Below are 27422 nucleotides of genomic sequence, written 5' to 3'. Positions count from 1 at the left end.
GACATGGATGTGGGAGAGATCATGGTGTCATCAAAATATTGAGCGGAGTCTAAAATGGTGACAGGATGGCAGTTGGAGAATTATACATCAACCTATGCAAAGGAGTTTTGACTTTATTACAAACGTGTTCAGAGGCCAGTGAGGGATCTGCCTACCAAACACCCAGCTAGCTAATTCAGCATCGTGATGAGTAGACAGAGGGAGCCCTCAAAGGAGAAGAACTTGGCCACTGATGGTGTCTCCATGGCAACACTGCTACCTGCCTCATTGCATTTCTACCAAAGGCTGTGCGTACCTAGAGAAGCTCTGATACCCTTAGCTGCTTACCAGACCCACTGCCCTGTTAAGAATAAATCAAGGTAGACAGAACGGTTACTCCTTGTGGATGGATTCCTCTATTTCACTTTGTCCACAGGCTAACCGTAATTTTACAACATGTGCATTTTTACTTCATTGGATATTTAGAAGAGCAAGATCCTAGAGTTCTTCCTGTGCAGATGAGTCCTTTAGGGGAGTGGTTTCTGAGGGAATGACTGCAACAATTCTAACGCTCCTCACCTCCGAACTTTAAGACAAGAACTGGAAGAAGCCACAAAATATCTTTGTTTGCCTTTCTCTTCCATACCATCCGCTGAAGTACTTGTTTAGTCTCCACTTGCCTTATGGCAGAAGTTGGCTAACCTCATGGAGAAAAGATCTGAGACATGAAATATCCCCTAAGTACTTAAAGGCAGTATATAGTACAGTGGATTAAGACCTTAGATTCTGGGGGTGGGAGGCAGGGTGGAAAAGGCGAAAGGACGAAGAAGGACAAATTAGTAGTTACAAAACAGTCACAGGGATGGAGGGTACAGCATAGAGAATATAGTCAATATTATTGTAATGGCTATATGCAGTGCCAGATGAGTACTACTCAGGGGGATCACTCGGGATGGAGGGTACAGCATAGAGAATATAGTCAATCTTATTGTAATGGCTATATGCAGGGCCAGATGAGTACTACTCAGGGGGATCACTCCATAAATTACATAAATGTCTAACCATTGTACTGTATACCTGAAACTAATAATAAAAAAAGACCTTAGATTTTGGAGGCACAGTGACTTGGGTTTGAATTCTGTCACTTCACTGAGTTGCTGTTAGAATTAAACAATACATATAGCATGCTGGGCATAGTGAAACCTGACTATCTGTCAGTTTGCTGAGCCCTATGCTATGTGCTGGGAGATAAAAGTCAAACAAACAAGCAAATAAAAGTCGTCATGATTCTTGCTTTCTAGGAGTCAGTCTAGACCCTAATAATGTATTCTAGTTAGGACGGAAACAGATCAATGGAAAACAGATGGGTGGTGAACAAGTCATTTTTATGTCTTTATGGAACACCTAGTAGATACTTAAAGGTGTGCTGGACTGAGTAAGGTAATCTGATTACCGTCCTTACCAATGGATTATTTAACTTCTACCATGCGTTTAATATTTCAAGGTCGCACAAGTAACTTTTTTTCCTTACCAACATACAATAAGATAGACAGGTTGAATATTAAATTAATGACCCCTGGGACTAATCAAGCACTAAAGTTTACCATACACTTTTCATTCAGATAACTCTTTGAATTGCCAAAAATCTCTATAAGGTTAGTCAGAAGAGCACGAGTTAATATTGCCATTTTGTAGATGAAGAAGGTGAGGCTCTGAGAAGCTCCGTGCTATGGTTGCTACTACTAAGTGTTGCGTGTCTAGAACTTCGATCTGCTTTATTCCCCTGCCCTGAGACAGGAGAAATAAAGTCAGTTTGGTTCCATTTCTAGGGTATGATTTTCTCAACTTTTCCTTTGAAGAAAATGCTTCCTGAACGTATGCCGGGCTCCGTGCAAAGACTTTCCATGTATTCTTTATTTAATCCTCAAAGCACAGTCTGAGATGGAAATTATTATTATCTTCATTTTGCAGATGGGAAAACCAAGGCTCACAGAGTTTCTGGAACTTGTCCAAGCTCCCGCAGCCAGGAGATGATAAAAATGAAAATGCAAACCTAGATCTGCTGGACTCTGGGGCTCTTCACCAAACACCTGAATGCCTTTTTAAGGCCCCTTCAGACTGACTGCACTGGTCCCTTAATCCATGTAAAACAAGTTGTGCTTTTCTCCCTGTTCACATAGAGGCCCCCGAATCACTGGCAAGTCATAGGAAATTCTTAAGTGGCTGCTTATTAATAACATTTTCAGTTTATATTAGGCCGCCTTTCATCCAGAGGAACTTAGCCAGCTTCAGACACAGAGAACCACTGAAATCCAGCCATTTCTGGTGTGGACGCCAGCCAGCTGGCAAGAGCATCCCTCAGGGGCTTGGCTTGTGGGGATTCTGGCGATGGTCACACCCTTAAAAACTTGACAGGGGCCCTTTACTATCCGTGCTGAAGGGCTCAAGGCAAAAACTTCCCAGAAATCCGTGTTCCTCAGTGAATGAGGCCAAAGGCTCAAGATGACCCCAGCGGACTTGGGAAACAAGAGCATCAAGAAATTGGGTGTTTACCAAAAAACTGATGCTAGAAGTAAAGCCCCTCAATTCAGATTGAGTTAGACACGACAGGGAAAGACGTTATTTTTCAAGAGAGACCTGGCTCCAGTCAAGTCCAAGGAAAAAAACAAGTTTCTCAGGGTTTCCCATAGGGGAGACAAGCTAAAAAGGCAGATGTTGACTTCCCTTCTTCAAGCTGGAACTGTAGAAAGGTTTTGCAGTTTTGTTATGAGCCACAACTGCATTGGTGAGAGGATAAAGAGAAGTACATAGAAAGAAAATAACATTTCCTGGTTTCATGTTTTATTGGAAAAAAGCCCTTGATGAATTGAATTCACGTGGTCTACAGGAGTAAGTTTTTGAAAACATTCAAAATTTGTTATATTTAGATTTGACAAAGTGATGGTTGAAGGATATATGCCTCCTAGATATAACCCCTTTCTCCAAAGCCTGTTTGGATGTAGCAACGACCTCACACTTCTGGTATAGCTGATATAATGAACAACAGTCCAGACTGCGGACTTTCTTGTGTATGACATAAGTCTTAGTCATTTATTCATTACCTCTTCTCACCACTGTACCTTTACTCTCCGAGTCCACTTCACCATTAATTCCTGCCTGGGCTAAAGCAACAGCCTACTTCTAATTCCCTGCTTTCGATCCTGCCCTTCTAGAGTCTGCTCTCTACCAGCTGTCTGTTTTTTTAAAACTTGTGACAACACTCAACAATCCTGCTTAAAATGTTCCATTGACATTCCACTGCAATTAGAATGAAGTACACACTCCTTAACCCTGGTCTATGAGATCCAGTAGATAGTCTGGCCTCTTCCTCTCTGTCCAACTTCATTTTGTCCCATTCCCCACCTTGTCTACCGTATTTCAGCCACACGGACCTTGTATTTGTGTTTTGAACTTGCCAAGGCCATCTCTCTCAGGATCTTTGCAGTGGCTGTTCCTCTGCCTGGAATATCTTTCCCTCAGTTCTTTATGAGCTGGCCTACTTTTCATTACTCATGTCATCAAAGTCACCTCCACTAAGGATCCTATAAAAATAGTTCACTTTCCCTTCTCGTTCACTCTCCATTCTATTATCCTTGAATTTTTTTTTCTTAACATTTTTCACTATCAGAAACTATCTTACTTGTTGATGTATCTATTATATGTTTTTCCCATTGTAATGTAACTTCTGTAAGGTCAAGGAGCTTATCTTGTACCTAGGACAATAAGGTAGTTTTTAAAAAGTTGAATCTCGAATGCCTAGCCCAGAATCTAGCTTGGTAGTTCTCAAGCAGTAGGTTATGGATCATTCATGGTCACGCAAACAAGATATGATCAGTGTAGAAAACTTTTTTATATTTATTTTTTGCAATAATTGAAATATATTTTGTTATGATGATGCCAAAAATGCAGAGTGTGAGTCAACTAAGTATACCAAAGAAAGACTGCTTTTTCCTGGATTAAATGACAGTATGCAAAAGAGGAAGGTTAAGGCAGAGGAGAATATTTGAACTGTTGAGAATGACCAAAAAAATCATACCATAACTGTAGTATAACTTAATTCTGCTACATGTATTGCAAAATGTCCAATATTTGAAAGAATGCATTGACTATAGAAAGACTGAAACCCCTTGACCTAACTCAAAGTAAAAGTTCAAAACATTGTTAAATTGTTAAGTGAATAATAAAAAGCATCTGAAATAAGTACGCCTGAGGCCTTGGTATCAGAGACCACAAACCTCAACTTACTCATCTACGAAATGGAAGAGAACCAGATAATTCTCTTTCCAGCTCTACAGAGCTTAACATCAGCTCTTGTGCAGCCACATTGAAAAGTGTATTTCCACAGAGGAAAAAGTACATTTCCACAGTCCCATCTTAACCTAAGGAGATTTTCCGGGATGAGTTTACGATAATCTTCTAGACATTCTAGCAGTTCTTAACCTTTTGGGTGACTTTATGCATTTAGGAATCTGATGAAAACTGGGATCCTCACACTTAAAAAATGAACATAGACACATTCACAGAAAATTTTGCATTTAATTTCAAAAAATTTGTCAGTTTTCTATGGACCTTTGGTGCTCATGGATTCCAAGTTAAAAACACCTGGTTTAGAGAACCAATTAAGTGTAAAAGGTCTTCTCTAACATTCCCCATAGGACCAGAGATAGTGCTTTGCCGATGTTCTGTTTCTCACTCTCTGCAACGTTCTTTTCAAGAACAAAATAGCACATATTATAGTTACCAGTTAGGATGGTGAATCTTAGCAATTCAATGGTACAGGATTTAAAACAATTTTTAATTACCGCAAGGGCAAACTACATTGGTGCTTAGGCAGCCAAGCTGACAATGAAAGGAAGGCAAGTTCAAGCTCTTCTGATCAGTCAAATCCAGTGATTAGGTTGCTTTCCACCTATTTACCTTTCAGAAGCCATTCGAGCAAGAACCCCAGTTCCAGATGTTGAGAGGAACGTGTGAATTTTTTGCTTTGCATTTTCTCTCTGCTTCCAAATGAAGCAGGTGTTTCAAAGTGGCCCAACCTGCACAAAAGCATGAGAGGAGCGTGGGGTGGGGGTGGGAAGTTGTTCCAATCCATGGCAAGCTTCTAGTCTTGACAGGCTTTCCAGGAGACTTCTGAGAAGATGAACTCAAATGCAGGTAGTAGACTTAAGCGGTAATTTAAATGAACTCCTGAATCTTCATAGATAAGCTGTCAGGGGAAGGCTACACAATTGTTGAGCCATGAGCAGCTACCTCATCTGCACTGGACACTCGGCCAATGAATGGCTGGATTGCCCAGAGGATGTCTACAGAAAACATTCATTGTAAAGGACGTATTCCTCTGGGAGCATCATAGCAAGAAAGCTAGATAAAGACCACGCATCACTGGTAATGAAAAGTGACAGGATCCTTAAGAATAGTAACCATATTAATCAGAACAACAGGATGGATATATCAGAGAAAGAAAAAAAAATCTAGTAAAACCTTAATTAACCAAAAATTCAACTACAGTTTTCAATAAGCCTGCAGGTCATCCACTATTGTGAGGAAGAATAAAATGTAGAATAAGTGGAAAACAGAATTTTCTTTCAGCATGCCTAAGTAATTCATAGGTGTTTAATAAGTATTTACTAAATTGAAAAGAGAACCAACTTCTAGGAGTTTACAAGGGCAGACATGGCAAGTTGGTTAAATCTCCTGGGTCAGCTAGAACTGATGGATAGAGGTTGCCTAGAGAGTTGTGCTGAGATGGATTTGGAGGTTGTGCTGGGTTTGACAGAGAGTGTGGTAGTAATTAGTGAGGTCTGTACTGGACAAGGGAAGTTGGGGCCTGGCGATGCAGGTGCCATTTATTTGCCATACTAATACTATGGTCAGGACATGTCTAAGAATAAATTTCAAAAAAGGATTCACATTCAAATAAGAATAATTTTCCCTACTGAAGAAGGTTTTCCCTGCCATTTAAATGGAATCTTCTGGAAAAACAAGGAAGAATGAGGGAAGAAAGCAGACATCTGTTTATTCTGCCAGATCACAGACTGCTGTCTAGTGAGGTGACAAATATCAAGCTCAGATGACACTCAGATGATAGACCTCTTATGACTTCCGGAACACAAGACCACAGAACCCCTCATTGTTATCTTATTCCCCAAATACCATCTCTATGTATTATAAATGTTTCTTAGTAACTATTCTGTACCCACCGATGTAAAAGAAGTATGTGTCTCTCCATTTTAATTTTCATCCAGTCCCAGAGATTTCCCCATTTTGCTTTCTCCTGCTCCCTTAATCTACCACCACTGGATCTCAGGTAACCCTCCCTACGTCTTCTTTGATTCTAATACATAAAATAAGTTGCAAAACTGCCATTCTCCAGAGCATTTTCTCAATCCGTTGAGATTTTGCTTCCTTGTAATTGTCGTCAGTTTGGCTCAAATAAACTCATAAAAATTCTCTACAGGTTTGGACGTTTCTTACATTGACAGACAAAGCAGGTTCACTGGGAATTCAGGTTCAGGATAATTATTTACATGGCTGCCATATCCTGAATCACAAGATACACTCAGTTGGGTAACCCTGCTCTTTCCATTAAGGCAGAAAAGTGATTGGATATATTGTTCAAATTTACAAAAAGAAGACTGAAAATGAATGGGATTTAATTCTAAATAACCAGAAACTCAGTTAACCATAACTTCCCGTTCTTCCGAATGTTCTTCTTAGTTAACATTTTTTCCCCTAGTTGAACTATCCAAGGCAACAGAGCAAACATCTGTGCTCTTTAAATCTTAACAAAACATTTGATTTTAATTTATATAAACTGAAACAACATGTTTTAATTAAAAACAATACAACCTCATTTGGCAAATAGTTATGTTTTATAATCTCAGGTGCCCTAAACATTTACAAGTGTATATATCATATAAGTGAATATATTTATGTATAGGTTTGTGTAATACACACACACACACATACACACACACAGAAGTTCCAAGATCCTTCACATCTATTGTCTCTATAAGTTGTGAAGGCTCCAGAGCTAGATGATGTAAATTTAATCTCACTTACTAGCTGTGTGACCTTGGGCAAGTTATTTAACCTCTCTGTGCTTAGTTTCTGTAGAATGCAGATGATAACATAACTTATCATAAGCTCATCATGAGATTAAATAAGATATAGCACATAAAATAGTGGGCACTCTGCCTGTCACATAGTAAACGGTCATTAAATGTTAGTTATTAATTGTTCTTACTATGCCTCAGAAGGAGAAATTGAGCCACGGAGCAGCTAAGTGCTTTCTTTAAGTTTTACTCAAATAAGGAATAATATAACTAGGACTAGAACCTGAGCCTTCTAAATTTAGTCAAATTTCCCTCCTGTAGAACCAACTCTATGCCTTTTAAAGGTGGCTGAAAAGAGGGAGCATCGGGATCACCAAAAATCTTCAAGAATGCACAATCTGCATTTCAGCAGCATCCCCAGGTGTATGCACATTAAATTGGAGAAGCCTTGGTTTCTAGCACCTTGCAGGATGCATGCATAAATAACATAGCCACGGAGGGCTTCTGAGAGTGAATGAGCAGCACCAACACACTGAGGGATGTAGCCACCCGCTCTTCACTAGTCTGAAACATCCAAAGGTCAGATGTTTTTACAGGAGGCTCTGTCTGAGTCATTCTCTGGAGGGTTATTGCTTCTCATATTCCAACACATATTCACCACATAGAGAGGTCAGGTCCTGATATAAATCCTGACCTTTTAGTTCTCTGCCCAAGAGCAGCCCACAGTATAAATCACACGCCTTCATCAACAAGGCTGAATTCATTCTTGAAGTTAACACTTATCAAGGTCAGTGCCAAAAGAGAATGTATAGTTCATTGGATTCAGAACCTTCATTTTAGAAATGAAAGAACCGAGGCTCAGAAAGGGGACACAATTCATTCTAGTTAGAACCTGATGTGCATGCATGCAACCGGAGATCAAGAGCCAACAAACTTAGCCCCTCTCTTTAGACTTAATTGGTTTGCCCATGGTCACAAGTTTGACCCAGCAGAATTTCCCATGTACCCTCTAGTGTAACAAAGGAGTGCTTCCATTGGCATGCAGCTTTTACTCCTCCTTTCAGTATACCTACTGACTTTCCAACCAACCTCACCCTTTCATTCTAAAAGCCACATTCAAAGTTGAAGAAGTCATATGTTCTGTTTTATGCCTGACATATTCTCTTGGATGTTTCCAGTTTTACCAAAAGATCGACCAAAAGGATTTTAATTCAGCAGCTAAATAATGAGGTACTTCTCTAATGAGGGATCCATAGAGAAGATCTAGAAGGCAAAGAAAAATCATATTCAGAGGATATTATAGTAAAAAGTGTAAGGAGGCCTGGAATTAATGTAGGGAGGAGGCAAGAGAACTAAAATGTTAAATCAAGTTATATTCAGAGACTGCAGTATGCTGATCAGTGCTATGTCAGACCACAGGAAATCTGCAGAACAAAGGAAGATTTCTGCTGTGATTACTAACAAACCATTTACTTACACAATGAAGGGAAAACAGGAAAACACAGTTTTCAAGTTACGCCCTACACAAAATAAAATCATCCATTCCCTATCGATAAAATCATGGGGAATCTATGGATCGAAGCCTGGGAATTCCCAGCAGGCCTTTCACGCTACATAGTTTTACCTTTCTTTGCTACATACTCTTATCCTTTCACAATGTATGCCCATACTATCAAAAGACAATGGGTAAACAAAGTCTTTAAACTATAATTCATAAGCAACTAAGAATGACATATAAACCGAATCCCCCGAACACTCAGGGTCCTACCCAGTGTTTTTTTCTCTGTCCCTCTCACTGTCTCTGTAGCTCTGTGTGTCCCTCTCAGTGTCTTTTTCTCAGTCCCTCTCAGTGTCTTTTGCTCTGTCCCTTTATTGTCTCTGTCCCTCTGAGTCTCTCTCAGGCTCTCTTACTCTTTGTCTGAGAGAAGACCACGCTCTGTCTAGGTAATGTTACCACTTCTCTAATAAACTTTCCTTTTGACTCTAACTCTGGCATGTGTCTGAATTCTTTTTTGAGCTTAGCCAAGAACCCTCTCTTGGTGAAGGCCCATTCGGGGAAATTTGCCTTATCCTGCATCAGAATGGTAGACATAATTCAGGCTTTGGACTGTGATTATCCTGGATTTGAATCTGAGTTTTACTGTCTGTGTAACCTTGGCCAAGTTACTTAACTTCTAGGAGTCTTGGTTTCTCCATTATTAAATAGAGCTAATAACACCCACTGCATAATTGCTGCAAGAATTAATAAGACAAAATATGTAAATCATCTATCATGTCACCTAGCACACAGTAGGTGCTCGATGTTACTAATTTTTCTATACATTTACATAAACACTAACATAAAGACAATCTATAGACACATAGACACCCCACATATACATTTATATATATACTAACAGCTACCATGAAACTCCTGTGACCACGAAAGTACTGCAGTTTTTCAGTTGAGTCTTGGAACTTCCATGAACAAGCATCTCTGGGGACTCACAACTGATGAATAAATGTCAAGAAAAGAGCTGGAAAAATGGCATCTTGCCCAATTGAAGTTGAAATAAAATGGTAAGATAAGATTCCTGTTCCAGTTACTTTTAATCCTAGATAGAGCTAGATAATATCTGTAAGATTTGATTTTAAAGAGCCAAGGAGAGGTGGGGGACCTGGGACCAATGTCATTCCTAGTACCCTAGGAATGCAAGCAACTCAAATCAGTCATCTGTCAGACAGGCAGAGTGCCGAACTGTCAAAAGTATTGACCTGGGCTCCATCTCTGTCCCACATCCCAAGGGGTAAATGGTGCCTGTGATCCCTCCTGCGCCCAAGGTGGTTTATATACAGCAGCTCAAATGCCAGCAACAGAAAGAAGGGGGTGGGTATCAGAAATTGCCATTATTCTTTCCTACTCTAGATTTACTCTGTTGTTCTGAGTGAGCATGACTCTGGAAACACTCTCTTAAACGAGGCTAGCCCTAACTTCCTCGATGCCTTCACTTGGAACCTGTGATTCTGTGCCCTCTACAGTCTTACAGCTCTTCTGTGTCAGCTCTCATAAAAATTGAGTCTTTGGTTTAGCCAACTTGATTTCTACCAGCTTTATAGCCAAATATGTGCTGGAAGTTTACCCTCTACACCCACCAAGGAAAGGCAGGCTCATCATATTGTACTGGAAAATGTACTCTTTTTAATTAAAGCATTTAAAAAAACATGGTCTATGGTGCTCTGGTGGAAAACATGCCCTGTGTTTAGCCACGAGTAGGGTTTTAGGATTTAAAATGGCTGCACTATGTGTTCTTTGTGACAGATGGGGAGAGGAGAGGAATTTCTAGCTGAAGGAGAACAGAGGCTCTTGTCTTCTGAGTTGTACCTTTATCCAAAGGAAACCTTCAGCTTTGCACTTCCATGGTGGAGTGGAGATTGCTCTGATAGTCTCCCAACTGCTTCTCATTCTGTCTTCCCACTCCCCCCGCACCTAACTCTTCCATTCAATCTCTCTCTCGCTCCTTGATTCTTTTCTTTTTCTGCCTTGTCCCCAGGGAAATGACAGAACAAGCGAGCCTCTGGGTTTTAGACTCCAAACAAAGAACTGCTCAAACAACAGGCTGGAGGAAAAAGAAAACCAAGTTTCCAAACTCAACAGGCCAGGTCCCCAGTGGAAATTCTGGAGATGTATGTTGCTAGAAACTCAGTGTGATCTTATGCAACGCTTTCTCCCCTGCTTCATTTACACGTTTACATGCGCATGCATGCGCACACACACATATGGGCGAGGTATAATAAAAACGAAAATGTTTTATTAAAAATCTTTACAGGTTAGGACAAGAGCAAAGTGGCAAATATCAGTTGAGAGCATCAACTATGAAAACAGATTTTGTCAGTTCCTAGCTCCAAGCTTCTCAGTTTGTGACAATTCACAATCACCTACAGTTACTGATCATAAACAACAATCAAAGAGGGAGAGAATAAAGGTTTTACTGGGTCTTCAAGCACAGCAGAACAGTCCTCACCCAAATGCTACCTTGAATTCCTGAAGGACAGAACATTTTGACTCTTGTGTTTGAAAACAACCGAGAAGAGAGAAGATGATGGCTTAGGACTTCTGAGAAAAGAGGTTTCTGCTTATTCAAGGCAGGTGGTACAGAGGGGTGGTTAAGGGTCCTTCTCCAACTCATCCTTTGTAATCAATGAGTCGTAGAAGCAGCACTAGATGGGGTACCAGGATTTGTCACCAGCTGTGTCATTCAGGGTAAGTTATGTTCCTTCTTTGGCCTTCAGTTCCCTCTGTCAACTGAGTATTATAACTACTACCTCCTGTTGTTCATAGGTTGGGATTAAATGGGAAATATGAAAGTCATCAGCACTAGAAGGAAATGAAGTCCGACACCTGGTAGGTACCAGAAATTGAGCAAGGACATTGCAGCCATCATTGCGCAGCAATTCTATGAGTCCAGGGGAATTTATTGCCAATTTTCACATGAAGAAGCCAAAGTTCAGAAAGGTTAGGCAACTTTCCCAAGATCACATATACAATCAGGAGATAATTATCAAGGTATAAATACCATACTTCATGCAAAACACAACTTTACTGAAAACCAATGACAACCAGGAATGCTCAAGTCTCAATCCTGAGTTTCTTGAGAAAAAATTCTAAGCCCGACTCCTCTGGCTCCTCTAATTCACTTTTAGTTTGTTCTTTAGACCCCTGAATCAGAGTTCATGTGACCTAATTTTAAAAGAAAGATGTTAGGAAGAAAGGGAGAAATGGCCATCAAATTATGTGACAGAAGTATGCTCACTGACAGACGGAGGAAGGGCACAAATCTGACAATGACGTACTGAGTCGGGGGATACAAATGAAGGGTGGAGGACCGGGACATGGGCAGGTGGGAAGGGAGGGCCTACTCCTTTCCCTTAACAGTCAACTCACAAACTGAAGTCACCCATATGGTGACATAAATTCAGCCTCATAACTTCTGAGGAGCCAACCAGCAGTTGAAGCACATAGTCATAGGCCTCCCTAGATGGAGAAGAAAATGGCAAGTGTCTGCACTAGAAAGGAAGAAGAAAGAAAAGAACTGCCTTTCATGCACAAAGTTAAAACAAAAGAAATGCAAACAGAAATCCAGAAATGCCTGGATTCTAATTTGGATGCTGCAGTTTTCTATATGTGAGTTGTCAGCTGCCAAAACAGGAGGCCTTCTTTAAGGATGCCTGAGCTAAATAATTTTCATTTTACCATCCAGTCACTTTTAGTTCTGCAAAATACAGGAGCCCCTGTTAACGCACTTTATTCTCTCAACTCAATAAACAGGGTGGAACGTTTCTTTAAGTGGAAATGGATTTTGACGTTACAGTGACTGGAGATGGCACCTTTTCTGCTAGCAAAACCTCTTTGCAGACAAATGGATGTGAATATATTGCCTTTACAGTGGACTTTTTTTAGTAACAATATTTATAATCATGATACAAAGGTAAACAACAACAGCTAACATTTATTGAGCATTTACTATGTGGCTAGCACTCTGCTACATCATCTCATTAAATCCTTACATCTATCACCTTGCCTATAGATTCAATTTCTCTCCCTACTTTAGACAGGAATTATTGCTCAGAGAAGAAGCTCTAAGTGTCTTTAGCTCTTTCTGAATCCATAGTCTGAGCCCTTGATAAACATTGTCCCATACTGTCTAACCTCTAAGTTCCCTTCTCATTCCTTAAACTTCCATAATACATCTTCCTTCCAACGTTTCTATTTTTTCCCCCACATTGCATGGTAAACCTTTACAAACCTGCCATTTCAAACAATGCTGTTTTACTATTTCTGGCTGCCCCATGACTGTTTATAGACGACAGTGCCCGATGGAGCCAATATGTTTTAATATTCACATTAAAAAAGAATTCTCCAGGGGAAAGAGCATTTGCTGGAAAGACACAACCTTTACAAGCACTCAAAGAGGCATTAAAATCCAAATTTCCAAAGTATGGTAATTCTGTCAAAGTTGTGACTGACTCTGGAGTCCATGGGGACATACATCCTGACCCATCTGTAAAAGCCATCAGTAGCCAGTAAGCCTTATGGGAAGCAGGATTAGAGCAGCCAATTCGGCCTCCAGCAAGGAAGCCAGGCTTCTTCCTTCCGTCTGAGTCTCACTCTCCGGGTGTTTAAAACACTCTCCGGGAAAAGATGCTCAAGCAAAGGAAATTGCACCCTTGCAAACTGCAACTTTGGTACATGGCAGTCAATGTCTATATGTTCATGGCACACTGAAGCCCTCCCTTGAATGTGGTCATGGATGCAGTGACTGGAGGCAGAACTCTCTCGCTGGGGAAATAATAAATGTTCCTAAATTATACACGAGCCACGTTTGGACTAGTGGATGGCATCGCATCTGGTATGGACCACTTACCCTACTGTGATTTGGCCCAGCCTAGGTTACTAATGGTTCATAAAAATCCTGTTGGACCCCAGCATATTCTAAGACCACATAACAATAATGGGATTAAATATCTGTATTTCATTGCAAGACCTCCATGAGAGATTAGTAACGCTATTACTGGTTTTTAGGAAACCAAGAGTGAAGAGAACTAACTATGCACACTCCTCCAAGAAAGCCAATGTGGAGATCACACTGAGTCATGTGTTTCCGCAGGGCTGTGCAGTCATATTCTGGATCTCTGTCATCATTTCTCATCTGAAAGCACTGGCTAAAATTAAACCTAAATAATTCGAGCGCCATTTCTTTACCTGAAAGTCTCAGCCAAGTCTTCATTCCTCAGATCCTCTAATGATTGCTGACAGCCTGAGCTGAAATGACTACTGTGCATGAACACTAGCTGGTGTTTGGCTTTTAAATCCTCTCCCCTTTTATTATTTTAAAAAGGTAGCTGCAATTCTTTTAGAGAAATTTTGCTTCTAAAACACTAGAACTTAGACATTTCTTCAGGACCCCCTATAGCTGTGACATGTCACTTTATAATTTAGCTTTCTAATAAGCACAGGAAAGGCAAAAGGTGCCAGAGGGCCACTAAAAATGCCACCCAGCTAGGATAATGGAGCCCTGATGTCCTCCCCCAATGCAAAGCCTGTAGATCTAGCTTTCTAATCCTCCTTAGAAAATACGCTGTTAAATTTGTGAATTAGAGCAAATTTCTTACCTACCTCCAAGGAAGATGAAATGCCCAATCTCGTAGCTTCCGCCAGGCCCTCTGAGCTTGTCAATTGCCCCAGTTCACTTTCTCCCTGAGTCTGGCTTCTAGGAATGCGAGCAGGACCACAGGCGGCCAAAGCATCTTCTGGAAAATGTTCTCAAACTCTGGATCCTTCCTAAAGCCAGCAGCAGGCTCAAGCCTGAGCTGTTCTGCATTCACTCAGGGAAAAACAGCACTGCTGGATCTAGATCCTGCTGAGGATCCACCAAGCAGGAAAAAAAGTATGACTTCTACCCTTCCTTTGGATCTGATCGCCTTCCTGAGAACCTCGCTTTCATCAATGTGCAGGAAGTCTCAGACCCCAGCCTCAGCGTCACCAACTAATCCTGAGTCAGGCCCTGGGCAACCAGTCAGTTGGTCGCACAGCCCAAGACACTGAACCAGGAAATGTGCAGCACGGCCAAAAAATAATAACTGTCGCGGAGCTGCTGGCGGTGCCGGGGAAGTCGCTGTTGCAGTGCTCGCATCCTCCGCATGCTAATGAAGCTGTGACGTCAGCAAGTCAGTCTCAGCATCTGGACGTCCTGTTCCCACTGCCCAGCTCTGAGATTTATTTACATGTAAATTAGCCTTGCCTTCCAAATCAATAATCCCCAAGCCGGAGGAGATGGGAAGAAAACCCTTCCTGGATGCAAAGGCCCCTGCTATGCAACCTCCAAAGGAGTATAAAAATATCACATATAAGAAGAAAGGCTTTAAAAATATACGCCTTTTTTTCTTTTTAAAGTGGTGCTCTTATGGGCAGGGGATCAGATATGAGCACAGTTATCAACCTGAGTGCCTGTTTCAGATGATATGTTGCACCAACCCAGGACTGTAATCAGAGCTCTTTTTTCCTCCCCTAAACCTGTGTGGAACCTTCAAATGCCTCTACTTTCTCTCTTCAACTTTCATTTCAGGATATTTGTTGGCTTGAGACTATGTATCCTTAAATTTCTGTGCATCCTTGAAATAAAGCACATTTGACTACTTTCCTCACAAGCTTGGGTAGACAATTAGTCACCCTCTCCCTCAACTCCTGACCCCAGCTGTGAGTGAGCATGAAAGATGACAAAGCATAAATGTGCCCAGGGGCATTTCAGGACATTTAGAGACCCTCAGTGAGCATGACTTCCACCTCTCCATTTTACAGAATAGGAAACTGAGGCTTTGAGTGGAGAAGGGCCTTTTCCAAGGTCACACTGAGATTTCAGCAAGGATGGGCCAGAACTCATACTTCCTGGACATCAGACTAGAGCCTTGTTAAACACCTTTGGGTCTCCAATCTCCATCTCTCTGCACCAACAAAGAGACCCATCTGAGCAATCGTGAAGAAAGAACTCTGTAGAATTGGGTAGTCTTGGGTTCAAACCCTGGTTTTGTTTTCTGCTAGTGATGTGACCCTGGGCAAGTAACTTAACTGTGGGGGTCTTCAATTTCTTTATCTGTATCATCCCTTTTTCAATAAATATTTTCTGAGCACCTACTCTGTGCCATGCACCGTTCTAGGGACTGGGTATAGATACAGTGTTTACTCTCTCCTAGCTCATGTTCTAGTACAATAAAGTCAAAATATTGAATGCAACTACAGTGAGGATCGACACAATGTCACACACTTAATAAATGTTATTTTTGACATTATGGACGAAGTCACAAAAATTCACCAAGGCTTTCCTTCCACTAGGATGGCCATTGTTTCTATCCTCTGAGTATTTCCATGGTCGCCTTTTACTGTTTAAAATTAATTGTTCTTTCAGTGCTGCCTATGCAGTATCTGGGACAAGGTGAGAGGTAAGCACAAGCCAATATTCTGGACTCTGTCTGTGATAAGAAGCACTGTGGGATCCTTAGGAGGAGGGTGAGGGAGGGGCTGGGAGGCTGAGAGAGAGGTGTGTTCCATCATGCACAGAAGTGTCCCCAAGGACAAAGCAGTCAGCACTCCCCCGCCTGAAGAACCCACTCTGATGAGCTCTGCCCTTCCAGCTGGAGTTCCTGAAGCTTCAAATGAGTTTTTTTTGTTGGATGTGGGGAAGTTAAATTATGTCTTTTGTTATAGGTAATTGTATTAATAATGCTTAATAACTTCTTTCAAAATGCTTCTCTCCGGTTCACAGAAGACCTTTCATGGTGAAAACCACGGGACCTGGAATAACTTTTCACAAATAGAAACAGAATACAAGTGAATGAGTAATATTCTGTTTTAAATTTCCATCATGCAGAAGTCAGAGCATGTGGGGAAGTAGTTGGTTGGTTCCCCAGACCTCAATATCCTTCAAGAAGTAGATACCAAATGTAACAGTCTGAGGCCACCAATAGCCAAGGGGAAGCAGTGACATACTACCCCATTGTGACCATGGACAAGTCTCTTCAACTTTCTATGCTCCAGTTTCTTCATCTGAAGACTGGCCCACTACTCTCTGACCTCATTATTAGCATTATCATTTGAGAATTACCAGAAGCAATTCACAAGTGATTGGCAGTAAAGCAAATAAAGAAGAAAGCTGGAACACAAAGTAAAAAGAGATTAATCTTCACCTGTAATAGATATGACACACGACTACCAAATTCATAAGAAGTAACAATATAACATGGGTCTAGAATGCATTCTTTGGGGGCAGACCCTGGCTCTGATACTTGCTAACGCTACGATTTGGGGCCTGAGGTTCTCATCTATAACAAGAGGGAGAATAATAGTGCCTGCCCTTGCAGGGTTGTTTTGAGGATCAAATGAGCATTAATGTGAAGCACTTAGCACCTAGCGTAGCACATAGCAAACATTCAATAACTGTCAGCTATTGGTGGTGGAAGTAATGATGCTTTCATTGTTAACTTTGGCACTAAATAGCTAACCATCTAGATAAAGTTCAAAAAGTGAGAAGGAAGTGAAGAAATGGTAGACTGCAAAATCATCCCCATTCCTAGGGCACAGCTCAAAATTCCACCTGATGTGGGTGAGCTGCAGACATGCTCTTCCTACATGAAATAACAAAAACACTTTTCAACGGCTATGAAACTGGGAAAGCAAGCAGTAAAACTGACTGAGAGGCACCAGGGGCCTCCTGCTCCAAAGCTGTACTATAGGACAAGAAACCTATATTTCTGGGAAACAAGGGTGCTTCATCCATTCAGTCACATATCCATTCACTCACAAAATGAACTCTTAAGATTTGTCAGTCAGCTGTGTTAAGCCTCATGGACATCACAGTGACCAACACAGATGTGGGCCCTGCCTTAAAAGAGCTTAGAAATTAGAGGGAAAGACAATTAAGCACCCAATTAGAAAAGAGTGTGATGCGTGTTACGCTAGGCCGCGTGCAGAGTTCTCCAAGGTCTAATTACAGTCAGGAGGGGGATGGTGCAGAAAGCACGTTGCTGAAGTCCTTTTGACAGCATGTTCTCTGACTCTGGCTCAGTGGGAAAGCTGAAGACCTATGTATGGCCCTTGAACAGTTTATTGAAATAACACAATCCATGGACTGATGGTAATTCCTCTTGATAATTATTTTCATCCTGTAGGCAATTCTATTCAGGATTTTTAGAAAATATGCTATTAAATATTAGACAAGGGTGAGGTAACAACTACTTTGGACGTTTCAGAGATTTGGTAAGTAGGGACAAAACACACACTGTTTTTGCAAAACAGGAGAGATTCCACATTTGTGACAGCAAACTTCTTGGGCACGGAATGGGGGAGAACAGGAAATACATATAAGACAGTCAGGTATTTACTGGAAATCTGAAATGTAGGACATTCTTGTTGGGCGACGAGGATGCAAGGTTGAGGTGATCAGAAATCAGGAAAAGTGTGATCTGAGTCAGGTTGAAGGCCAAAAATAAATTTCTTTTTTGGTAATGAAAAAACATTCAAAAATATCCAGAAACCATAAGTGAAAAGACTGCTAAAATAGCCAAGGTCAAACTTTAGTGGCTAGAGAGGGTGTTGCAGGCAGATGAACGAGCACAAATATGAGAAAAGTATTCACCCAAATGCAGAATGGAAAGACTCATCTGCATGGGCCCCAGACAGCAGGACAGCACCAACATGACACTGGCAGGTAATGACAAAGAATTCTATCATATATGCAGGAAAATAAAATCATCTTTCCATTCTAGCCAGCATTAGCCACATTCTTGTTAAAGGATTATGGGGAAGAGATGAGTGAATCACCGCTGGTTAGTTTACAGAAGAGTGACAAAGAGGACTGTGGCTTCCTAAAGGAAGAGCCTTATTGAAGACAGTCATAAAGAACAAATTTTCAACTCCATTTGCATAGGTGTAAAATAAAAAGGAATGTATTTTAAATGAACTAAAGAAGGATTTCCTTGGACCTAAGGAAGACTTTTAAACACTGAAATGAGAGAACTGGCATGGGTCACTCAGAACAATGGTAGCATCTTGGTCTTAGGAGCACTGTAAAAAGATAAAGATAGCACCAATTCTACCTGGTTTACCTCAGTACCTCTTGGCCCTGCTAGTGTGAAATACTAATTACTATGAGGGATGTTACCAAAGTTTCAAACCACACATCTAACAAAGGTTATGAGTTCATTTAAGTTTATTAAAAAAAGTATGTGTGTTATTTTATGTGTGAGTATACTATAACTATATAATACATAATTTTAAAGAACTATATTCTTTTAAACTTTATGTATGAGAGAGAGAGGGAGAGATTGATACGGTTTTAAGTAAAATATTCAAGAGTGGTTCTTTGACATTTAGATTTCAAAATCCTGTAAGTTTTTTTAAATGGGGGGATTTTATATTTGTTGGGATAGGCTAGGCTATTGTACAGTAACAAACAATTGCAAATCTCAGCAGTTTAACATAGGAAAAATTGATTTCTCACTTATGCAATGTTGGCTGGAGGTCCAGAAGCTCTCCAGGCCCCTCCATTCCAAGCAGTGGCTCAGGGATCTAGTCTGCTTCTTTCTTTTGTGTCTGTGATCTTAACATGTAATTTCTAGGTTACAGCAACAGAAGAGAGAATTGGAAAGGTTTTAGGTGTCTCAACTTGGAGGTGAAAGGGATCACATCTATTATACAAACAAGTTGTACTATGACCTCAACCAACTGCAAGGGAGCTGAGAAGTGTATGCTCAAGAAGAAGAGCAAAACGAACAATGGAGAATCCTGACAATGTCTACCACAGCTGTCAATTTTTAATTTTGTCGTGTAAATTCATTTTTTTAAATTAGCACAATCTAGTAAACTCATAATGTCTTAAAACAAAGGGATGTTTAACATCAAAGTAATAATGATAGTTCTAAATGAATACTGGAGATCAAAATTGTATCTGTTTTGCCCTGAAAGGGAGAAAATGAAGAAAACATTCTAGATTTTTATCAACTTTTTTATTAACAAGCAACAATGTCCAATCCACATAACCACATAGAAAAATGAAACTCGTGAAACTTCTATAGTGCACATAAAGATAAATAAGCACCCACAAAGGCAGAGCTGTCTTCTTAAAAAAGAAATGCTCAAAAGAGATCCTCCTCAATAGTTTCTAACCACTTTTCCAATTCAGATTTATAATAATCTGCCCCCCACAACAGGCAGGACATTGTTATTCAAAGAGCCCAACAAAAAGACCTGATTTCAAATCTGGCTCTATTACCACCTACCCGCATGGTAATAATATTACCGCCTACCTGCATGGCAGTAACATGGTAATAACAGCCACTCATCTTTTCTAAGACTCAGTCTCTCCATCTTTAAAATGAAGACATCTCTCTACCAAAGGTTTGGATAAGACTAGAGGAGTTAAATTTATTATAAAGTACGTTGCAGAGTACCTAGAATACAGTAGGTGTTATTATTACTCCCCACTTCGTTTTCAAAGAGGGAGCAAGAATGAGAGGTACGATGATAAAATTGTTCATGATAAGCGTAAGGATGACTCCTCCCCCCAGAGCCCCTTCTTTCTCACCCATTTGTGTAAGATTCCATTATCATAAATGCTTTTCAGACCATGGGCACATTTTTACATTTTGTAAAAAATAATCTGGCACACTTTAAATCCAGAAAAGAGGCCTTCCTTTTCTTTTTTTCCACTATCTTAGGAATCAGCCACATTTCATGGATTTTAATTATTCTTGATCCCAATACATAATCTAGTGCACAAAATTTTAAGTCAGCCTTTTATCCTCTTTTAATTACATTAATTAAAAGGAGAAAAATACGGACAAGCTACTGAGGGCAAATCAAAATGAAAGGCTGAAGATTTTGTTCCCTTCTCTAAAAAAAAAAGATTAAAAACTGCATCAACGATTTAAACCATTACACATTTCCATGAAAATATTTTTAAAATTGACATGATGTGGTAGCAAACATTACTTTTGTTTGAGATAATGAAAGCTGTACTTATTACCAGTAGCTTTTGGGAACTCTATATTTTCATTAAACAGCTGAATAAAAAAATGGAATTTTCTCTATGTAAAGGACCAGGAGAATCAGCAAGAACTGCATAGGGATGCTTCGGTCTCCAAGCACTTCCTAAATGCAGGCACTGGAGCTCCTACATGCTTTCTCTCTCTCTCTTGGGAGAGAATGCTGGCAAATGGAATATACCTCGGAAAAAGACTGACAAGCTCCCCACCTCATATAATAGCAAACTGGCAGCAAATATCTGTCTTGGGAAAATTATCCTGGAAGGCAAAACGTCACAGATGTACAAACTGACATTGTTTTGCTCCAGGAATGGGAAGAACATATATCCCAGGTGTTTTGTACATTTTACTTCATTTAGTCCTCACCATAATCCTAAACCGTAGCTTTTATTACCCCTATTGTACAGTTGAGGACACAGAAAATATAAGAATGACACAAGGACCCACAGCTGAGATTTGGTCCTGGGTCTCATTATAAAGTCCATATTTCTTCCTCCAATTCAAAAGTTTTCACTCATCCTCTCAAAAACTCAATGCGTCTCAATCAGGGTGTGGTATGCTGGAAATAATTCATTATTAAAAACAGAAAAATACAGAAATTTCCCTGGTCCTCCAGATTAGATCAATCCTTTGTACAAAACTCACAGTACCGCTGTCTTAGATGTGTGTCCTTTCCTTTAGAACTCCTGTTCTGTTTCATGGTTCTACAGCATTGGTTAGTGGTTAAGATTCATCCATGGTTAGTATTCATGATTATCTAATTAATATCTCACTCTCTAACTAGACTGTGTGCTTTCTGAGGGCAAGAACTGTGTTTTTGGCTTATCATTCTATTCTAAGCACCTAGCACAGTCCCTGGCAACCTGACAATATGAATATGACAATAATGAATATTTGTTGAATGAATAAAAAGTTTGGCAGTGATTTTTCTTATCTAGAAATTAGAGGGAATTCAGATATATTCCTGTAAGAACATCTTCCTGCTCATTTGTAGTCCAACGTGATTATGTGAGTGGGAAATGAAAGGACAGAGTTAATCTTTTTGAAATACTTTCTTAGCTTCCAGAATGCCACATTAGCTTTTTTCCCTCCTACTCTGTAGATGTTCTTCCTCAGTCTATTTTGCTGGTTCTTCCTCATCTCCTTAACAGCTAAATGCTGGAGCTTAGTCCTGGGACCTCTGCTCTTCTCTATTTACAGTCACTTTGATTTCGTCTAGGGTTTTAAATACCACCTCTATACTGATGACTCCAGGCCAGACATTTTCCATGAACTCAGGGCTTCCATATTCACCTGCCTATGCCACATCTGCATTTGGATGTCTAAAAGGCTTCTCAAATTTAACAATTCTAGATCTCGGTTCTTCGTATCCCCCACAAATCTGCTCCAGCTGCAGTATTTATTACATCAGTTAACGGCAAGTTCATCTTCCAGCGGTTAAGAAAAAACCCCTTCAAGTCACCCTTTATTCTTTTCTTCCTCTTGTCCCTAACATCTAATCTGGGAGTTGCCAAACCCTATCCCACTGGCCAAATCCAGTCTGCTTCATATTTTTGCAAATACAGTTTTATTGGAACACAATCATGCCCATTCATTTATGTATCGTCTACAGCTGCATTCATGCTTTATCAGCATAGCTGAGTAGTTGTAACAGAGCCTATAAGGCCTGCAAAGCCTAACATATTTACCATCTGATCCCTTACACTGAACATTTTATAACCTTGGACTAGTCCTGTTGGCTCTACCTTTGAAATGTATGCAGAATCTAACCCCTCCCCACCACCTCCATTATTCTCAACCTGCCATCTCTCTCTCCTGGTTGGCAACGCAAACCATCATCAGCTCTGCCCCCACCTGGGGTACTCTCATCCTCCTTTGGTCTATTCCCAACTCTGCAACCATAGTGATTCTCTGAAAACGAAGATTACAGCATGTCATGCTTCTGCTTAAAACCCACCAAAGCTGCTCATCTCAGAGTAAGGCCCTTGAGATCTACGCCCCATGACACCCTCATCTGGGACTCTCCGCCTTGCTGTCACTTGAACACTGGTCCCCAAACACACGAGGCACATGCCTGTCTCCAGGTCTTTATCTGAAATGTTCCTTGTGCAAATAGTGTAGCTTACTCTCTCACCTTTTCAAGTTTAAAAATGTCACGTCAAGCCTTCCTGTCCTTGAGATTGCCCTCCCTTCTTCCCTACTTTATTTTCCTCTTTAGTATTCTTAAAAGTTTTTATTGAGATATATTTTAAATATCATACAGTTCACCCATTTAAGTGTACGATTCAATATATTGTGGTATACTCAGAGCTGTGCAGCTATTATCACAATCTCATTTTAGAACACTTTGAACAACCCCAAAAGAAACCTTTAGCAAGCAGTAATCACTCCCCATTTTCCCTATTATTCTAGCCCTAGACAAATACATATACTTTCTATCTCCATAAATTCACCTATTCAGAACACTTCACATAAATGAAATCATTAAATATGTGATCTTTTAAAACCAGCTTCTTTCAATTAGTATAATATTTTCAAGGTTCATTCATGTTGCAGCTTGTACCAGAACTTCATTCTTTTTTTATTGCCAAATAATATTCCATTGTACAGACATGCATTTTATTCATCCATTCATCAACTGATGGACATTTGGGTTGTTTCTACTTTTTTGACTCTTATCAATAATGTTATCATAAACATCCGAGCACAAGTTTTTGTGAGGATACATGTTTTCATTTTTTCTTGGGTATAGTTCTAGGAATGGAATTGCTGGGTCATATGGAAATTCTGTTTAATATTTTAAGGTACTACTAAACTCTTTGCCAAGACTGAAAAATCAGCTGTTAATCCTATTGAGGTTCCCTTACATGTGATGAGCTGTTTTCTCTGGCTGCTTTCAAGACATTGTCTTTTTGTCTTTCAACATTTTCACTATGATGTGTCTCAGAATAGATCCCTTTGAATTTACTTACTGGTAGCATATTAGTTTATTGGATGTGTAGACTAGTATTTTCCATCAGATTTGGGAAGTTTCGACCATTACTTCTTCAAATATTTTTCTGCTCCCTTTTCTGCCTTTTCTCCTTTAGCTGGTCCTATTATGCATATGTTCATATGCTTACTGGTATCCCACATTTCTCAAAGGCTCTGTTTATTTTCCCTAATTCTTTTTTTCCTTTTTCTCTCCATTCTTCAGATTGTATAATCTTTATTGATCTACTTTCAAGTTTGCAGATTCTTTCTTCCTCCAGATTAAATCTACTGGTTAGCCCCTCTAGTGAATTTATTTCATTTAAGTTATTATACTTTTTAACTCTAAGATTTTCATTTTTACTAATTCTTTTAAAAAATAATTTCTCTTTATTGATATTCTCTATTTGATGAGACACACTGTCACCATGCTTTCCTTTAATTCTTTAGATGGTTTCTTATAGTTCTTTGGCTATAATAGGTTCTTTGAAGTCTTTGGTAAATCTGATATTTAGGTCCCCTCATAGGCAGTTTCCTTTGCCTACTTATTTTCTCCCTATATATGGGTAACACTTTATTGTTTCTTTGCATGACTCATGGTATTCAGTTGAAAATTGAACATTTTAGATGATATAGTGCAGCAATTGTGATTACCGACTCCCTCCTCTCTTTTCTGGAGCTTGTTGTTGGCTTATTTGTTTAGTGACTTGCTGGACAAGTTGAGTGAAGTCTGTTTCCCCTGCAGCCTACGGCCTCTGATGTTGCTCCTCAGAGGGAATGAACAGTCTCCCAGAGCACCCAACTGGTCTGTATTTATTGGTATCACACCCAACTATTAGCCTCCGCTAATTGCTAGCTGATTGTTCTACTGTTTCAACAACACCCTGGGGCATAAATTGCTTCACAGTCAGATCTGACCAAAGTAGGGCTCCCTTGCAAGGGTAGGGTGTTGCCAGTGTTTGAGGTGGCCCCTCCCAGGGTGAAACCATAGCCCTACACCGAGTGCCAGGTAGAGAAGGTGCTCCATCTTCTTGGCTGCATACTCTCAGGATAGAGTTTCAGTCACGCTGATCTGTGCTGGGGAGAAGAGGGAGAAATGAGTGGTATGGCGCAAATGCCACAGACTCACTGTTCTTATGAAGATTTAGTGGATTTTCTTGAATAGATGTTTCTCCATTTGCTGCATACCCTTAGGACAATTTTTAGAAACCTTAAATGGTTGTTTTTTAAATAAGTTTCAGCAGTCAAATGATTGTTTCCCTGGTTAAAGGGTCTGCTGTGCCTCACGTTGCCATTTTGGATGTCGATGCTCAGCACCTAGCACTCTTAAATCACTATATATTTTACTTGTTTTTTGTTGCTATATGGTCTGTTTTCCTGTGGAACCCTAAAACATAAGCTCCATGTTGGGGAGGAGGGGGTAGAATTTTGTCAGTTTTAAAACAAAAAACAACAACAAAAACCCCCTTAAATCCTAGAACAGTGTCTGCACACAGCAAAGCCTTAATGAATATGGGTTGAATGAATAGAGTGCCCATGACCCACAGCCTATCCTGTGTATGCCACAGCTGACAATAAATTGCCATGGCTGATGATCCATTCATCAATTGGTTTTGACAATTATGAATAACTGTAGTCCTATATTTCCATGTAACATTTTTTTCAATTTCCTCAGAAACTGATCACAGCCCTGGGAAACTGTCACACCTGTGAATGTCACCGGGCAGCTGATTGATGCAGAAAAAAGAAAAAGAAGGGTAGCTATGGCATATATATCCCTCAACTCACCATGCTGGATGCTGCCTCTGTTCCTTTTAATCTTAAATACTTTTTAACATCTATAAATAGCTTGCTATCAAGGGCATCTAATTTATCTTGGTTTGAAAGAAAGTCCTGCTATAATGGAACTAGCCCTGGAATTGGAATCAGGAAGTCTGTGTTTGATTCTGGGTTCTGGCTTTTGTCTGTGTGCCATCGGGCAAGTTACTTAACCTCTCTTTTCCTCAGAAGCCTCCTCTGAAAAAGGTAAACGATAGTGATAACTTTATTATCTTTTCTTGTTTATGAGTTCTAATAATCTTCACAAAGCACTCTGCACAATAATCACTGTAATCACAGACCTGCCCATCCATCACAGTGCAGTGATCTGTGTATCTAATGAGAGAGTGGCTATAAAAGTAGATTGTTCATGTGATGCGTTATGCCAAATTACCTCCTTAGAGCTACAGAACTAAGTCTTCCTCACCTGCTGGGCTGAGAAAAGGCCCCGTCGTTGTGTATTTCTGCTCTAGTCCATCATTCTTCTCCTCCAGGCCCATGTTCCCACTCTCTGCCACCCTGCCCCCAGACTAAATCAGGCCCTGGGAATCCTGTCTGAAGAGCCATGCCTCCCAAACACCATCTTGCTCGGCAGAAGACCAGACCAAAGCGTGGTCCAAACTACTAAAAACAGGTATCAGAACATGAAACTCCAGCAGAATTCAGTGGGAGAGTTTTATTTATGCACCATAATACGCTTTTCTTTAGAGAAGCCAGTTGTGTTCAGTCTAACATGTGGGATTCTGAACCATTGAGAGAGCCAGTGTTGGGAGGAGAGAGAAAAGTTCGTCAGAGGCCAGGGACCTCTGGGTAACATGCACTGTGAGGTAGGATGTGTCCAAGGGCAAATCCTGACTCTGCCCCTTATTTTTAGTTGTATGAATTGAGACACGTCACTTTTCTTCTCTGAGCCTCATCTAACAGTCTGTGCCTCATGGACCTTCTGGATTATATGAAATAATACAGGTAAAATTGACAAGTACACAGCAGGTTCTTTAAAAATGTTTATGGAGCCTGAGTATAAACATACCATCAGCCATGCTTGGTACAGTGAGAACGTCCAAAGTCCTTTGATTTGACTATCAGCATACACTGATCAGTCCACCCAGGTTATGTTCTTCCCTGACTCTGGGGCCTGTGGAGTCCCTGACAGGCAGGGTGGAATGCTGCCTTATTTATTCTTCCTGCTTCCCGAGACACCAGAGCAAGCAGGAACCCTGCTGATGCATCCTCAGGGTCACCGGGGACAGGCCCAGCTGGATGTCAGAGCAGGCTGCTGTGGTGAATTATTTAGCACCCCTTCTCTGAGGTAGCAGCCCCTGACTCATCTGGCAGGAATCACATTTCTCTTCCCTTAAATGGCACACACAGAGCCCTGCTGGGGGCTGAAGCTGGCAGAGTTTTCACTGCTCAACTTCTCACAGCTGGGGTGGCTGTGGAAGGAAAGGCTATTAGGAGCCCAGCCAAAAAGAAGATACATGGGAAGGGGGGAGGTTCAGCTTGCTGGGGTGAGGGAAGCCATATTACTGGCAACCAGAAATGCCAGGAATGAAAGAGGTTAGAGTCAGCCAGTGGCTGGAGTCAGCTGCTCAGAGCAAAAAGGATGATTCTTAGAGAGACTCTTTGGCAGAATAAAATCAAAGCCACCAGGTGCTACTCACAGACACTCCAAAAGGAGTCCTCTGGGATCTCTAAGATGACTATTTTCATAGGAACACAGTGGCATAGGTAGAGATTTATAAGTCAGATTTATAGGTGGTATTTACTACATACATAACATCTAATTTAACTTTCACTACAACCCTTCGTGGTTATACCAATAGTCCCTTATCACAGATAAGGAAACTGAGGCTCAGAGAAATCAAAATAGTATTTCCATGGCAAGAATTGCTCTAATTTCTGATTCTACTTCCTTTTTCTTCTATATATTGCTATTCTTAATTTTTTTTTTTTTTTAGCCTGCCGAATCTGTTATTCCCATTCCATCCT

At 40.4% G+C, this 27422-nt stretch overlaps 1 protein-coding gene and 1 long non-coding RNA gene across 3 annotated transcripts in view; both read right to left on the bottom strand.

Moving 5' to 3' along the window:
• The window catches only part of PRICKLE2 (prickle planar cell polarity protein 2), a 317500-nt gene that overhangs the window by 92232 nt on the left and 197846 nt on the right, over nucleotides 1–27422 (bottom strand). The window lies entirely within an intron of this gene.
• The window catches only part of LOC112484336, a 33712-nt gene continuing 29134 nt past the window's right edge, over nucleotides 22845–27422 (bottom strand). The window contains exon 3 of one of the 2 annotated variants that reach the window (XR_003048007.1): nucleotides 22845–24692. This is a non-coding gene — a long non-coding RNA (uncharacterized LOC112484336). The remainder of the gene's footprint in view (nucleotides 24693–27422) is intronic. The other variant, XR_003048008.1, reaches the window with a different exon arrangement.

Source organism: Pteropus alecto, unplaced genomic scaffold (assembly GCF_000325575.1).
Source record: "Pteropus alecto unplaced genomic scaffold, ASM32557v1 scaffold75, whole genome shotgun sequence".
NCBI classification, from domain to species: Eukaryota; Metazoa; Chordata; class Mammalia; order Chiroptera; family Pteropodidae; genus Pteropus; species Pteropus alecto.
This window is presented reverse-complemented; position numbering and strand designations above follow the sequence as displayed.